Raw genomic sequence first — 13,121 nt, forward strand, 5'->3', positions numbered from 1 at the left:
CGGTGCCTCCGCCGCGCTCCCCTCAGGCGGTCCCGCCCTCCACGCGCTCCCATTGGCCGAGCCTCTCCACCGCGCGCTCCCATTGGCCGCGCCGCCCGCCCGTCCGCCGCGGTTTGTTTGGTCGCGTGGACCTGTCAAGCCCGGCGGGGGGGTGCGGGGGGGGGGGAGGTGAGAGAGCGAGAGAACGAGAGAGAGAGAAAAGGGTGGGGCGCCCCCCCCCGGCGGTCCCACGTGGCAGCGCCCGGCGCCCCGACGGGGCGGGCAGGACCCCCCCCGCGCCCCCCCCGGGTCCCGTGTGGGCCCCCCCGGCGCGGGGCCAGCGACATCCGGGCCCTTCGCTCGCCACCGCCGCCGAGCCGCCCGCAGCCGCGGGCCAGCGCCGCCGGACGGCGCGGGCGGTGCCGCGGTCCCCGTCGCGGTGCTGTGTCCGTGGCCATTCCCCGCCGCTGCCCCTCCGAGGTGCGCGGAGCTGCCCCGCCCCGCCCCGTCCCGTCCCGTCCCACGGCGGGGGCGATGCTCCCCCCGCTGCGCTGCCCGCGGATCCCTCCCTGCTGATGCGCTTTAGACGGTAAGTTCTGATTTTATTTATTTAGTTTTTTTCTGTTTTGTGTGCTATTTTGAAATAAGGCTCCGTTTCCTCCCCACCGGAATTCCCGGGTGAGAACTGCTGCCTTCACCGACGGGGGTGGACCGAGGGGTCCCTCCATCCCCAGCCCAGCCAGGACCCTCCTGCGGGGGGAGGCGGCGGCGGCAGCCCCCCCTCCTTCATCTCCCCTCCCCTCCCGTCCCTCCCTCCGTCCCTCCCGGTGCCCGAGGACCGTGCCCGGTCCTCCCGCTGGGTCCCCGAGCTGCGGCAGCATCACGCAGAGGCAGCGCTGCTGTCACCGGCTCTCCTGGCTCCCAGGTCGGATATTCCCGCGTTCTTCTTCTCGAGCGGTCGTTCATTTTTATTGATTAATTGTTATTAATTTTTTTTTTCTTCTGATTCATTACTACTTGTAATTTTTATTGTTATCCCCTGGATCGTGGCAAAACTTTCGCCCGAGTTCCTGCTGCTTGCGGGGGCTCGCGGTGCTGCCGATGCGGTCCCGCTCCGTGAAGCGCTCCCTGACGTTTGGGATCAACTTACAGAATCGGCTTTTCCTTGCAGTGAAAGACGGGCTGTGCGGGGTGATCCCATCCCGTCCCGTCCCGTCCCGTCCCGTCCCGTCCCGTCCCGTCCCGTCCCGTCCTACCTCATCCCATCCTTTCTCCTGTGCATCTCTCAGCGGGACAGGGACCCGACGGCGCGGGATCTCCCATTGCTGGGAAGCCCTCTGTGGGTTTTTAGCCCGGTTTTTACCCAGCTGCTGCCCGTGCCCGTGAGAACTGGGAGGTGGCTGTGGCTCCTGTCCAGGGTGGCACCTCGGGTGAGGCGCTGTCCCCGCTGATGCTGGAGAGCCTCACGCTGTGTCACCGTGTCTCTTAGGTTTGCCTGGTGCAAGATCATCCCCCGGACAGCCCCGCATCCCGGCGGCAGCACCGAGCCTCGGCGATGCGGTACGTCTGGCGCTGCGGGCAGGAGCAGGTCTGCCCGGAGCAGGCGGGTGTGGGGGGAGGATGTTTGTGTGCCCCGGGCTTAGGGACAGATGGGCCTGGAGGAGACTGTCCCTGGGATGGGCACAGCCTGGGTGTGGGGACTGTGGGGCATGGTGTGGGGTGAGAATTTCTGGTATGTGCTCAGTGCGGGGTGATCATCCCTGGGATGGGCTCAGTCCCGGTGTGGGGAGTGTGGGGTGATAATTTCTGGGATATGCTCAGTGTGGGGTGATGATCCTTGGGATGTGCTCAGTGTGGGGTGGGGAGTGACCATCCCTGGCATGTGCTCAGTGTGGGGTGACCATCCCTGGGATGTGCTCAGTCCCAGTGTGGGGAGTGTGGGGTGATAATTTCTGGGATATGTTCAGTGTGGGGTGATGGTCCCTGGGCTGTCTCTGCTGTGATGTGAGCATCTCTGGGATGTGCTCAGTCCCTTCAGGTGTGGGGTGAGCATCCCAGCTGGTGTGGGTGCTTTTCCACCTCCCTTGCTGTGGCAGCAGCCATGGTATCCCCAAATGTCCCCGCTATCCCCTCGCTGCAGGCACTGTGCAGCAGGACAGGGAGCTCATACCAAACGGGCTGAACAGGATGGGGACAGGGTTCCCAGCCTCTATGGGGTCCTGGGAGCCCCCCTGTCCCCCAAAGGAGGTGAACCCTCTTCCTCTGAGCCCCCCTTTCTGCCAGCCCTCGCCGCAGCTCCGGCGCTGAATTTCCTCCGAGCCCTCCTGCCCATATTGTGCTATTGATTGCTGAGCTGAACTTCCTCCCGAAATCATTAAAGCTTAAAAAATTGATGGCACAATAGAGCCCTTTATTAGCCACATAACTTTTCTTGCTTTCTTCCTTTCTTCTTAGGGTTTTTTTTTTTTTAAATCAACACAAAAGGGCAGAGCCTGAGCTCAGATTTGTGTCCTGTGTCCCTGTGAGAGCTGGGCAGCGTGCCCTCCTCCACCCCAGCTACCCATCAGCACAGCCGTGCCAGGCTATTTATTAGGAAAAATGGCAAAGATGGAATCGATGTGTGCAGGTCTTTTTTTCTTTTCTCCTTTAATCCCAGCCTCCTCTCTTTGCAGCCTACAGATAGGTCTATTTATTCGTGCTCTTGTAAATAAAAATATTAGAATGGGGATTGTAATATTTTATTCCCTGTCATGTCTATCCTTCGGTCTAATGACGCCTGAGTTCTTGCTTGGTATTAACTTACCATTTTAGTAACAGTTGAGTTTTCCTGAAGGAAATCCCTCTGGGCTGGCCATTACTGTGTCATTGTATAACACAGCAGAAAGATGGATTACCTGGATAGATCTCCTCCAGCGTGACTTCACCAAGTGACAGGCTTCAGCTAATTTATCCTCGCTCCCATTGCAATTGTTGGGATGGGGTTTATAGCTTCTAGGAAATATTTGCAGAGTCTCTGGGCATGCAATTGTAAATACAGGCACTGATTTGCCAGGTGGGACTGCTGGCAGCATCCTGCTTCATTGTGAAGCCCCAGCTCCTGGAGTCAAGTTAACCCCTATGAGTTCTCCTTTAGCAGGGAAATGCAAAGTTTTTACTTTTCCTGGTTATTCAAAGAGATTTTGAGATGTGCTTGGGTGCGTCTGAGTAGAGGCAAGAGAAAGAGGCAGAAAAAAGGTACATTTATATGTGTGAGCGTGTTCAGGTGTAAAATAAATCTCATTATTGCAAAGACAATATAACATTTTGTTGAAGGATCCCTCAGCAATCCTGTGCTGGAGCAGGGATTGAAAGTCATGTAGAGGGGACAGAGCCTGGCTGTGTGGCCTTGGGCCAGTCATTTATCTTCTCTGCTGCAGTGTCAGTATCTCAGGAGCATGGCTGCCTGTGCTGGCCCGTTTTCTGCTAGCCCTGTCTCAGTGCTGTGCACGGTCCCTCTGCTTCTCACCACAGCTTTTATGTGGCACCCTGTTACTTTTAATGCACTGCATCAGCCTGGAGACCCCTAAGTGCGAAGTATCCCCCCCCCCCCAAAATCCTTCCCTGCTGGGGCAGGAGCAATGGGTATATCCCTCTGTGCTTCCCATTTCTCAGAAAGAAATCAGATTTGTTTGGGGTAATGCCATCCACCCTGTGTGTCCCCAGTTTGTCATCCCTGCAGAATATGGCATGCTGCTGAAAATGATGAAGCTGTAGAGGAAGAAGAGCTCGGAGGGGTTTGTATTTGCAGATGACACTGAGCTGAGTGCGGTTGACATGCCTGAGTGATGGGATGCCATCCAGAGGGACCTGGACAAGCTCGAGAAGTGGGCCCAAGGGAACCTCATGAGCAGGGTCATCTTTAACTAGACTGGGCTGCTGCAAGCCCCGTCCAGCCTGGCCTTGGACACTGCAGGGATCCAGGGGCAGCCCCAGCTGCTCTGGGCACCCTGTGCCAGGGCCTGCCCACCCTCCCAGCCAGCAATTCCTTCCCAATATCCCAGCTGGGCCTGCCCTCTGGCACTGGGAAGCCATTGCCTGGGTGCTGTCCCTGCAGGCCTTGTCCCCAGTCCCTGGGCAGCTCTCCTGGAGCCCCTTTAGGCCCTGCCAGGGGCTCTCAGCTCTCCCTGGAGCCTTCTCTTGTGCAGGGGAGCAGCCCCAGCTCTCCCAGCCTGGCTCCAGAGCAGAGGGGTTCCAGCCCTGGCAGCAGCTGCGTGGCCTCCTCTGGGCTGGCTCCAGCAGCTCCACGTCCTTCACGTGTGGAGGATTCCCAAGCTTGACTTCAGGTGGGGTCTCACCAGAGAGGAGCAGATGCAATTACAGTGTATTGGAAAGGCCTGAGAGTGCCTAGACTGGGGCTTTGCAGTTACCAAAATCAGGTGCCTGAAGATAAATATGTTAAACCCTTCTCCTTCCTGTCTTGCCCATGGTACCCTTGTAGTCTCAGCCTCTGTCCCATTGCAGTGGCACATTCTCCTCAGCAGTGAGGACTTTCTGTTCTCTTCTCTTGCCACGCTCCAGAAGCTTATACAATTTTTTTGGCGCTTTTCCCTGAAGTCATTATTCTGGGTAACATGGCTTGTTTGTTTATGCTTTTTGGTTTTAATCATACTTCTTTTTTTTTTTAATATAATTTATTTATTGTGTCTGAAAAGCTTCAGGGCTTCCTTTCTACTCCCCCACTCCCAGATGGTCGCCTATTAAAAAAATAAGGAAATACTAGAATAAAAAAGGAAATAGTTTGGTTCTGTAATGAATGAAGTTTGGCTGTTCCAGAGAGGTATGGGAGAGAAAAAGAAGGGCAGAGAAGGATGTGTCAGATGTGTTTGGAGGGAAGAGTGTGTTCTACCCTGTATTTTCAGCTCTCCTGGGCCTGTGCTACTCATTTTATAGCACTCCTATGAAAAGGGATCCAGATCTTGCTTTGCCTTTTATCTCACCATAACCAGCTCAAAGAAACAGCCGTCACTATTCTCATTAATCTGTTTCATTTATTTAGTGAGACAGTAGTTCTCCACTACTGTTACTGGGAGGTGCCTTGCTTATTTAACCTAACTTGGTTGGTTGAAAAGGCTGTGCATGGGGTTTTTTTTGGAGGAGCAGGTGTTTGGGGTGCGGTGGTCCTTGTCAGGCTGCTTGCTCCCCCTCCAGCAGTTCTCCAGGACTAAAGGGGATTGCTCCAAGAGCAGGGCTCAGAAGGAAGAATTAAAAGGGTGGTGTGGCACTGCCTGTCTGGGTGGCAAGAACAACCAGGAGACAGCTCTGCTGTTGTTGCAGGCTGGTGCAGTTCCTATGGAGCAGGACTGGGGTATTGGCAGACCTTCATGTCTTGGAGGACCTGCCCACCCTGGTGACGCTGTCAGGTGTGGCTCAGGGTGGCAGCAGCTTGTTGGATGTCCACATGCAGGTGCTACATGGGATGAACATCTGGCATAGGCACAGAAGGTGGCACAGTGGCTGGCATGAACTAGCCCACATCCCCAGGGGTGCTGACCACATCAGCCCTTCTGGACATTGTATTGACTTCATCAGGGAGAGTGCAGAGCCACACCTTGCCAGAGCAGAGCTGGGGTATTGCAAATCCAGCCACCACACTGCTCCCCAGCAGCAGGGCTTGCATGCTGCCTTGGGGTGCTTTTGGAGCAGAGGAGAGCTGTGGGCTGATAGCATCTCACCCTGCTGGTCCATACAAACCAGCACTGGGGAATATGTTTATTGCTCCTTTAGGAAAGCAGGTCTCCAGGGCAGCTAGGGAGGCTGTCATAGCTAGGACAAACCACAGGGACAAGATGAAATGGCCTCAAGTTGCACCAGGGAAGTTTAGATTTGATATCGGTGAAAATTTCTTCACAGAAGGTGTTGGCAAATGTTGACACAGTCTGCCCAGGGTGGTGGTGGAGTCCCAGTCCCTGGAGGGATTTAGAAGCCATGTGGATGTGGCACCTGGAGACAATGGGTTAATGTTGGGCTTGCTGGGGGAATGGTGAGACTCAATTTTAGAGAGCTTTTCCAACCTTAACAATTCTGTGGTTCTTTGGTCTGGGACCAGCTTTGGATAGGGCTGAGCTGCTGGCCTGTAGTTCCTTATGGTCTAGGTGTTTTTGTGGCACACACACCTCCTTCTACAAGAGACCTCTGCTTTCTGTCTGAGACCCCATGTTATGCCACAGGTGGGGCTTCTGTGCCTCTTCTAGTTTAACACTTGCACGGGTGCTCTGTGTATCAGAGATCAGTTTGCTGTGCTGGGGTTTTCCTTGGGGTTTGAGGATGTTCCCTGGCATTACAACCATTCCCCACCGACACCAGTCAAGATGCTTCCTGTTCTCCTGTGTGATCTGTAGAGCAGCTGTTGTCTCTTGCTGTTGTTGTCAGGCTGTGTATTGATGGCATGGCCTCAGTCATGGTTGGCACCTGAATGAATTACAGCAATACAAATAAATAAGAGAAGAAATAGTATTTGCGAGAGCAATGGGTTGAAGATCTAACATTTATGCAGTGCCATTCATCAGAAACGACACACAAATGCTCTGTAAACTCTCACATGCACATAAAATGCTGCTCCCAGGCTTCAGGGTAGTGTCAGCTGTTTAATAACAAAGCTGCACCATGGTTCAGGACCCTAAATGCAATATTACTTCTTCTGCTTGTAGCTGCAGGGAAAACTCGGGTCCACAAATTGCATGAACCCTATGGGAAACTATCGGACACCCCTATGAACATAATGTGGACATTTTATTTATGTCTTTCAGCAGGTAAAATCAGCAGCTCTATGGCTTATCTGAAAGGTGTTGCCTTTGCCAGCCAAGAGACATGGGCTCCTTTGGGTTGTAGGGTGCATGATGCTCTACAAAGTTATAGCATGGCTTGGGCTGGAAGGGACCTTAAAACACATCCAGTTCCACCCCTTGCTGTGGCCAGGGACAGCTTCCACTGTCCCAGGTTGTTCTAAACCCTGTCCAGCCTGGCCTTGGACGTTTCCAGGGGCAGCCCCAGCTGCTCTGGGCACCCTGTGCCAGGGCCTGCCCACCCTCCCAGCCAGCAATTCCTTCCCAATATCCCAGCTGGGCCTGCCCTCTGGCACTGGGAAGCCATTGCCTGGGTGCTGTCCCTGCAGGCCTTGTCCCCAGTCCCTGGGCAGCTCTCCTGGAGCCCCTTTAGGCCCTGCCAGGGGCTCTCAGCTCTCCCTGGAGCCTTCTCTTGTGCAGGGGAGCAGCCCCAGCTCTCCCAGCCTGGCTCCAGAGCAGAGGGGCTCCAGCCCTGGCAGCAGCTGCGTGGCCTCCTCTGGGCTGGCTCCAGCAGCTCCACGTCCTTCATGTGTTGGGGAGCCCAGTGCTGGGAACAGCTCTGCAGGTGAGGTATTACTGAGCAGAGTAGAAAGGGCAGAGTTTTTCTCCCTTGACCTGCCAGTCAAGCCCTAAGTAGCTTTATGAATTACTGACATGCTGAGAAAAGTGGAGCCTCTCAACCTGCTGTTGCTCCTTTTTGCAGACCTTCTGTCCAGTGGGTACAACATCTACCAGTCTGCAAGGTGGGCTTTGCCCTGTGGGACCCCTTAGACTGTTCCTGGGGGCAGGAACCTTTCCAGTGCTGTGGGAGCCCTCTCATTGCATCATGTTTAAGAACATAGAGGAGGAGGTCGGGAGGGAAGGAGGAGAAAAATTTACTTCTTGCCCCCCTTTCTTTTTTCCATTTCAATAAATAAATCCTGTTTTTACATATTCGTTTGCTCCAGCCTTCTCCTTTCTCCGGGCTTTGTCTAGCTTGAGACCTGAAGATTTGCATGCTTGATCAAGTCTGATGGCAGTAACCAAATCAGCATTAGCAAATGTAGGGACCTCAAGCTAACTGGCAGGAGATGAACTCCATGACTGCCACGGAGATGAGTCCTTCTGTAGAGCCTGTTGTGCCTTGGCACAGGGGCACGAGTCAGAAGCCACTGGCAAGTTTGAAATATGGATCCCTCTGGGGCCTTTGTTTTTAGGTTGCCTTGCTCTGTGGTGAGCATGCGATCAAAGTGAAGCTGAGAAAAGGGTGGGCAGGAGCATGGTGACCTCTGCCAGCTCAGCAGGGAGCTCGAGGCTGAGGTCCAGGAGATGTGAGAGAACATATCTGGGGTATTCACTGTCGCTTTTGAGCATCTTGATTATGAATTAAACAGGGGAGAGGAGAGGCATGACTGCTGGTAGTCACTGAGGTTGCTCAGCATGGGTTTGTGGCCAGTGCTGTTACTGGTCAGCCTGGTCTTTGTGAATTGTCCTCTTCCTTGGGTGTTTCCACTTAAGGGTTTCTTTTTGGGGCAGGAATTCCCTACTAAGGACCTTGATCTTCTCCCCAGCCCAAAGGCAGCAGGCATTGTGATTATTTGGGCTGTCCTGTGCAGGGCCAGGAGTTGGGCTTTGATGGTCCTTGTGGGCCTTTCCAGGTCAGGGTATTTATTCTGTTCTTGTATGATTGGTGCAAAGCTGGTGCTGGCTGGTGTCCTGGATTAATGGAATTAATGTTTGATATACAGTTGTTTGTTTTCCCCACAAGAAGATGAACGCTTCTTGGTCAGCCTGATCAGAAGTGCAGGGTTGCCGTGTGAATTGTAAGCAGGACATAAGCAGCAGGGTTTCTTTTAACTGTTTCAAACTATTAGGCTGTAAAATGAGTCTTTTCACAACATGTAATTAATACTGTGATGCATTAATTTCCTGTGTTCAGATTTTAAGGTTTAAGTGACCCAGGATGGACAGGCTTCACTAAACAAACATTGACATGTAAATTAATGGTACCAGGTTAGAAATGACCCATTTTAGGGTTCCTCTTCAAATTATGAAAACGAGTGTTAACTTTTTGTGATGCTGATGCAACTTGAGTATCCCATTTAAGCAGATTTGTCTGTACATGTATGTACAGACTCCTGCAGCACAGTCTGTGTTATGTTTTGATGCCTTTTTAAATGTCTTTTATAGAATGGTTTGGGTTGGGAGGATTCTTAAAGCTCATCCAGGACACTTTCCACTATCCCAGATTGCTCCAAGCCTTGTCCAGCCTGGTCTTTGACACTTCCAGGGAATGGGCAGCCACAGCTTTCTCTGGGAAATCTGTGCCAGGGCCTCTCCACCCTCACAGGGAAGGATTTCTTTGTAACATTTAATCTAAATTTAAAACTCTCAGTTTAAAATGCTTCTCCCTTCTCCTATCACTACATGTCCATGTAAAAAGTCTCTTTCCATCTTTTTTATAAGCTCCCTTTAAATATTGAAAGGAAGGTGTCTGTGGGTCTTCAGGAGGAACAGAGAAGCAGATCATTTTACATTCTCTAAAAAATAGTCTAAAAATGGGGTGCTGTGTCTAGCACAGCTGAAGGTAGTGAGGTTTTTTTTGGGTCACCTCGATTGGGAGGCTGGTATGCCTGAAAACGATAAAATAAAAAGCAGTCCAAATTTTCCACAACTGCAATTCCCCCATGTTATTTTCACATGTTGCAACAATTTGTACTTTAAAGGCACCATTTTAGTAAAGCTTAATATTGCCTCTCCTGTGTTTTAGTCTTGCATAGTTGTGCAAGAGATAATTGCCCGTTTGGGAGACAAAAAAGCTAATTTTGCCTCAGGCCCTGTACTTTTTCTTAACAAAGTTGGTCCTTGTTGGGAAGCAGCTTGCAAGTGGTGAGTGTGTGGATGAGTCTGGAGGGGCACAAATGGGTGGATGATATGCAGGTGTGGTTTAAAAAATAAAAAATAAAACCAAATCCCAACCCACAAACCATTCTTCTGCCACACTGAATACTGCTGAAGACCTTTTCCTCTCACCCTCTTTCCTCATCTGATGCTCCACCATGAGCTCCTGGGGATGGGAACATCTTTGGGGGCTTTGGTAGCCACCCTGGTGGGTTCAGCATGGGGTGTGCACCCTTGGTGTATTTGCAGTTGTGTGTTTGCATCTCTTATGCTCCTTTTATTGGTATTAGGGGGTGTTTTTATGTGGTTTCCAATATGCAAACATTCAGACAGCGCACCCCGAGGCTGGTGGCTCCTTTCAGTGTTTCCCCAGGGCTCCCCACAGCGCACTGGCCCCGGGGCTGGTGGTGCCTGGGGTGGCTGGGCTGACTAAGGAGTGTCTGGTGTCTCATGTCCTGGGGACACCCAGGTGATTGAGATGACCCAGAGGGGTGAATCTTCCTTCTGTTTGCGGTGCTTCGTGCTCGGGGTTGTCCTCTCCTGCTCCCCCATCTCAAGTGTCTCCATCACCCTCACCTTGTGCTGTGGGTCTTCCTCAGAGTCCCATCGCCAGGATGATCCTTTTCCCATCTTCCCAAGGGCTCTCCTCCTCCCTCCTTCCCTCCCCAGAGGCAGAGCTCACTGTTCTACCCTGTCCAGGTCAGGTCCTTCATCAGCTGAGCAAAGGGAGGCTCTGCTGCAGGCTGGCCAGCCACACCTCTAGGCTATCAATAATTTTTAATTAAGAATGTAACAAGGTCATGTATCTGCGTGGGGCAGCTTTTCCCAATGGATGAGGGACAGGTGCTGATGAGGAGATTGTTATAGGTGGTGGCTGCATGGTTGGGCTTGGCAAGGGGCTGTGCTGGTGCTGCCACTGGATGCTGTTTTCTGGAGGGACAGTGGTCAGGTTTTGCTCCTCCTCAGAGCTGGAGCTGCTTGAGATGAGTCCTCATGGAGGGCCGGAGGAAAAGAGAATCCTCCTCAGCCCAGACTGAGCACTGCAGAGCCCCAAGAGGGAGCTTTGCGGCCTTTCTTGTTCAAGGTTGGATCCATGTAGAAGTGGAAGATCTTCAGTCTTGGGGTGTTCCTCACCGAGGTGTACTCAGCAAGGTGACCTTGTGCTGGCTGCTGTGATACCAGCTGAGTTGCCTGCACCATTTCTGACCCTCTTCTGCCTCTAGTTTTTATTTGCAAATGGGCTGTACCTCACTGAGGCTCACCCAGGCTCACTCAGACCTGACAAGGCACCGAAATCCCCAAGCCATGTGCCTGCTCCCTGCCCATCCTCCTCTTTGCTGTGGTGGGGTTGCATGTTCACCCTACAAAACTGAATGCAATAGGAAAAAAAGCCAGACTGTTTTAACTCACTGTCCACTTTGCAAGGCCCACTGTCTTCCGCCTGATACTAAGCTAATGATGGGGGTGAAGAGCTGGTTTGGTGTTTTTTATTTTGACTTTAAAGTTTGCAAATCGTTAGTTGAAAGAGGAATAAAAAGGGAAGCACTGGGTTTTCCTTAAAGGGGAAAAAGCTCTGGCACGCAGAGGAAGAAAAATATGACCTGGATATGTCTGCTGCAATTGATAATTTTGAGGCTTTTTTGTTGTTTACAGCTTCTAGCACTGAGGGCCCCAGCCAGCTGTGGAATGGACAGAAGATTTTATAGCTCATGTAGACAGAGAAGTCCTGGTGTCTGTAAGAGTGAGAGCTGGGCTGAAGGGCTGCTCTGATGATTTGTACCAGCTCAAGGTAGAGGGAACCCATGGGCAGGAACAGCTTCCACTGTCCCAGGCTGCTCCAAGCCCCGTCCAGCCTGGCCTTGGACACTTCCAGGGATCCAGGGACAGCCACAGCTGCTCTGGGAAACCTGTTCCAGGGCCTCCCCACCCTCAAAGGGAGGAATTTCTTCCCGGTATTGACCTTTTAAAGTGCTCATATGATGCAGGAGGAGAACTTGTGTCCGTGGACAGTTATTTAGCTGGGTTTCTCTGGGGTTTTTGTTTTTTAATCAGATGCACCATCAGTATGGGTATGTACAATAGAGATTTTGGTTCCTTTGAGGGTGGACTTCTTAATTTATATGAAGATGGACTTGTGCCTTGCTTGTTTTCATTATGCTTGAAGTTGGGAGTGGGAGGTGATATAGACAGAGTTTTGGCTGAATATTAAGCATCAGTTCTCGTCCTCTTACAAGGGAAGACACAATAGGTGGGATACCAGAACACTGAGAAAAAGAGAAGAAATTGAAAAAAACCATGTGATACAGTGGGGTGAAGCTTCAGAAGTTGTTTGGGCATTTGGGAGATGGTTCATGAGCTGTAGGTGAAGGATCTGAGCCTAGGACAAACCTCATTTGTGTGTAAGGAGGAGACAAGCCCCTAGGGACAGGATTATCCCAGTGATGGACACTGGGGAAATCCCACAGCTGTTGTGAAGGAGTGACCACTCATGCAGGAGAGGTGAGAGTGAAAGGGTTGGAAAACACCCAATTTTTGAGCTTAACCTTGGAAAAATGAGGCCAGAAGGGTTTTTAAGTCTTCATTTTTCCGGAGAATGCAGCCAGGATGCTGCTGGAGTCACAGCCTTTTGGGAGACAGGGTCTGGGGAGGCCGCCAGTGTGGGCAGCTTGGCTGCTGTGTGCTGGGTGTCACCTTGCACACAGGCAGGGCTGGGGGACACTGCCTGTCCCCCTCTGCCCACGGCATTTCCTTGGCAGCTCGTGGTGGGAGTAGCAGAACAGGATGTTCCTGCACCTGGGCTCTGCTGCCCAGCCAGACCCAGCAACGGGTGTCCTCGTGGCCGTGATTCCTAATTAAAAAGCAGGGAGAAACCTGAGGAGCATGAAAGTATAAGCTCGATGCTGAAGCAGACCAGATGCTGCTCAGATCACGATGCCCCACGGTCCACTGGAGCGAGGATGTGGAGGCAGTCACCTGTAGCCTGCCTGGGGGTGGCAGGGAGGCGAGGGGAGGGAGAACACAAGGCAGAATAATCCCTTTTTAGTTTTTCTTTTTCCTCTGGAGCGTTTTGGTCTCGCCCCTGGACAAAGGCAGGATAGTGTGGTGTGTCATTTCCTCCCCGGCAGCCATTCAGCCTGGCACCGTGTGGGCTCTGCCACCCCCTCCCCTGCCCCGGGCACAGATTGCTCCTTGTTCCAGTTGTCTGTACCACCCAGGGCTTCCTTTCCAAGTTTTCTCACACCCTTTTATAGCTGCGCAGAAGAAAGCTTTAAAGCTACACAAAGGAGGAACCAAGCAGTCAGGAGGGATATCTTTAAAAACCAGGCGTGTTTCTCTGCAGAGCCGCGGTGGTGGAGAAAAGCTGGGTGAGCTCTGGCAATGCCCGGCGTGAAGAACAGGTTCAGCCCTTGTTTTACAGCCAGGGGGGCAGCTGGCCATGTG

At 52.4% G+C, this 13,121-nt stretch overlaps 1 non-coding gene across 1 annotated transcript in view; it reads left to right on the forward strand.

Annotated features, from left to right (window-relative positions):
• Positions 1 to 420: 420 nt before the first annotated feature.
• Positions 421 to 13,121, forward strand: part of LOC107215757 — a 76,896-nt gene continuing 64,195 nt past the window's right edge. Inside the window, exons 1-2 of the transcript XR_004500529.1 lie at positions 421 to 568; positions 1,469 to 1,539. This is a non-coding gene — a transcript (uncharacterized LOC107215757). The remainder of the gene's footprint in view (positions 569 to 1,468; positions 1,540 to 13,121) is intronic.

The sequence above is a fragment of the Parus major genome, chromosome Z, assembly GCF_001522545.3.
Source record: "Parus major isolate Abel chromosome Z, Parus_major1.1, whole genome shotgun sequence".
In the NCBI taxonomy this organism is placed as follows: domain Eukaryota; kingdom Metazoa; phylum Chordata; class Aves; order Passeriformes; family Paridae; genus Parus; species Parus major.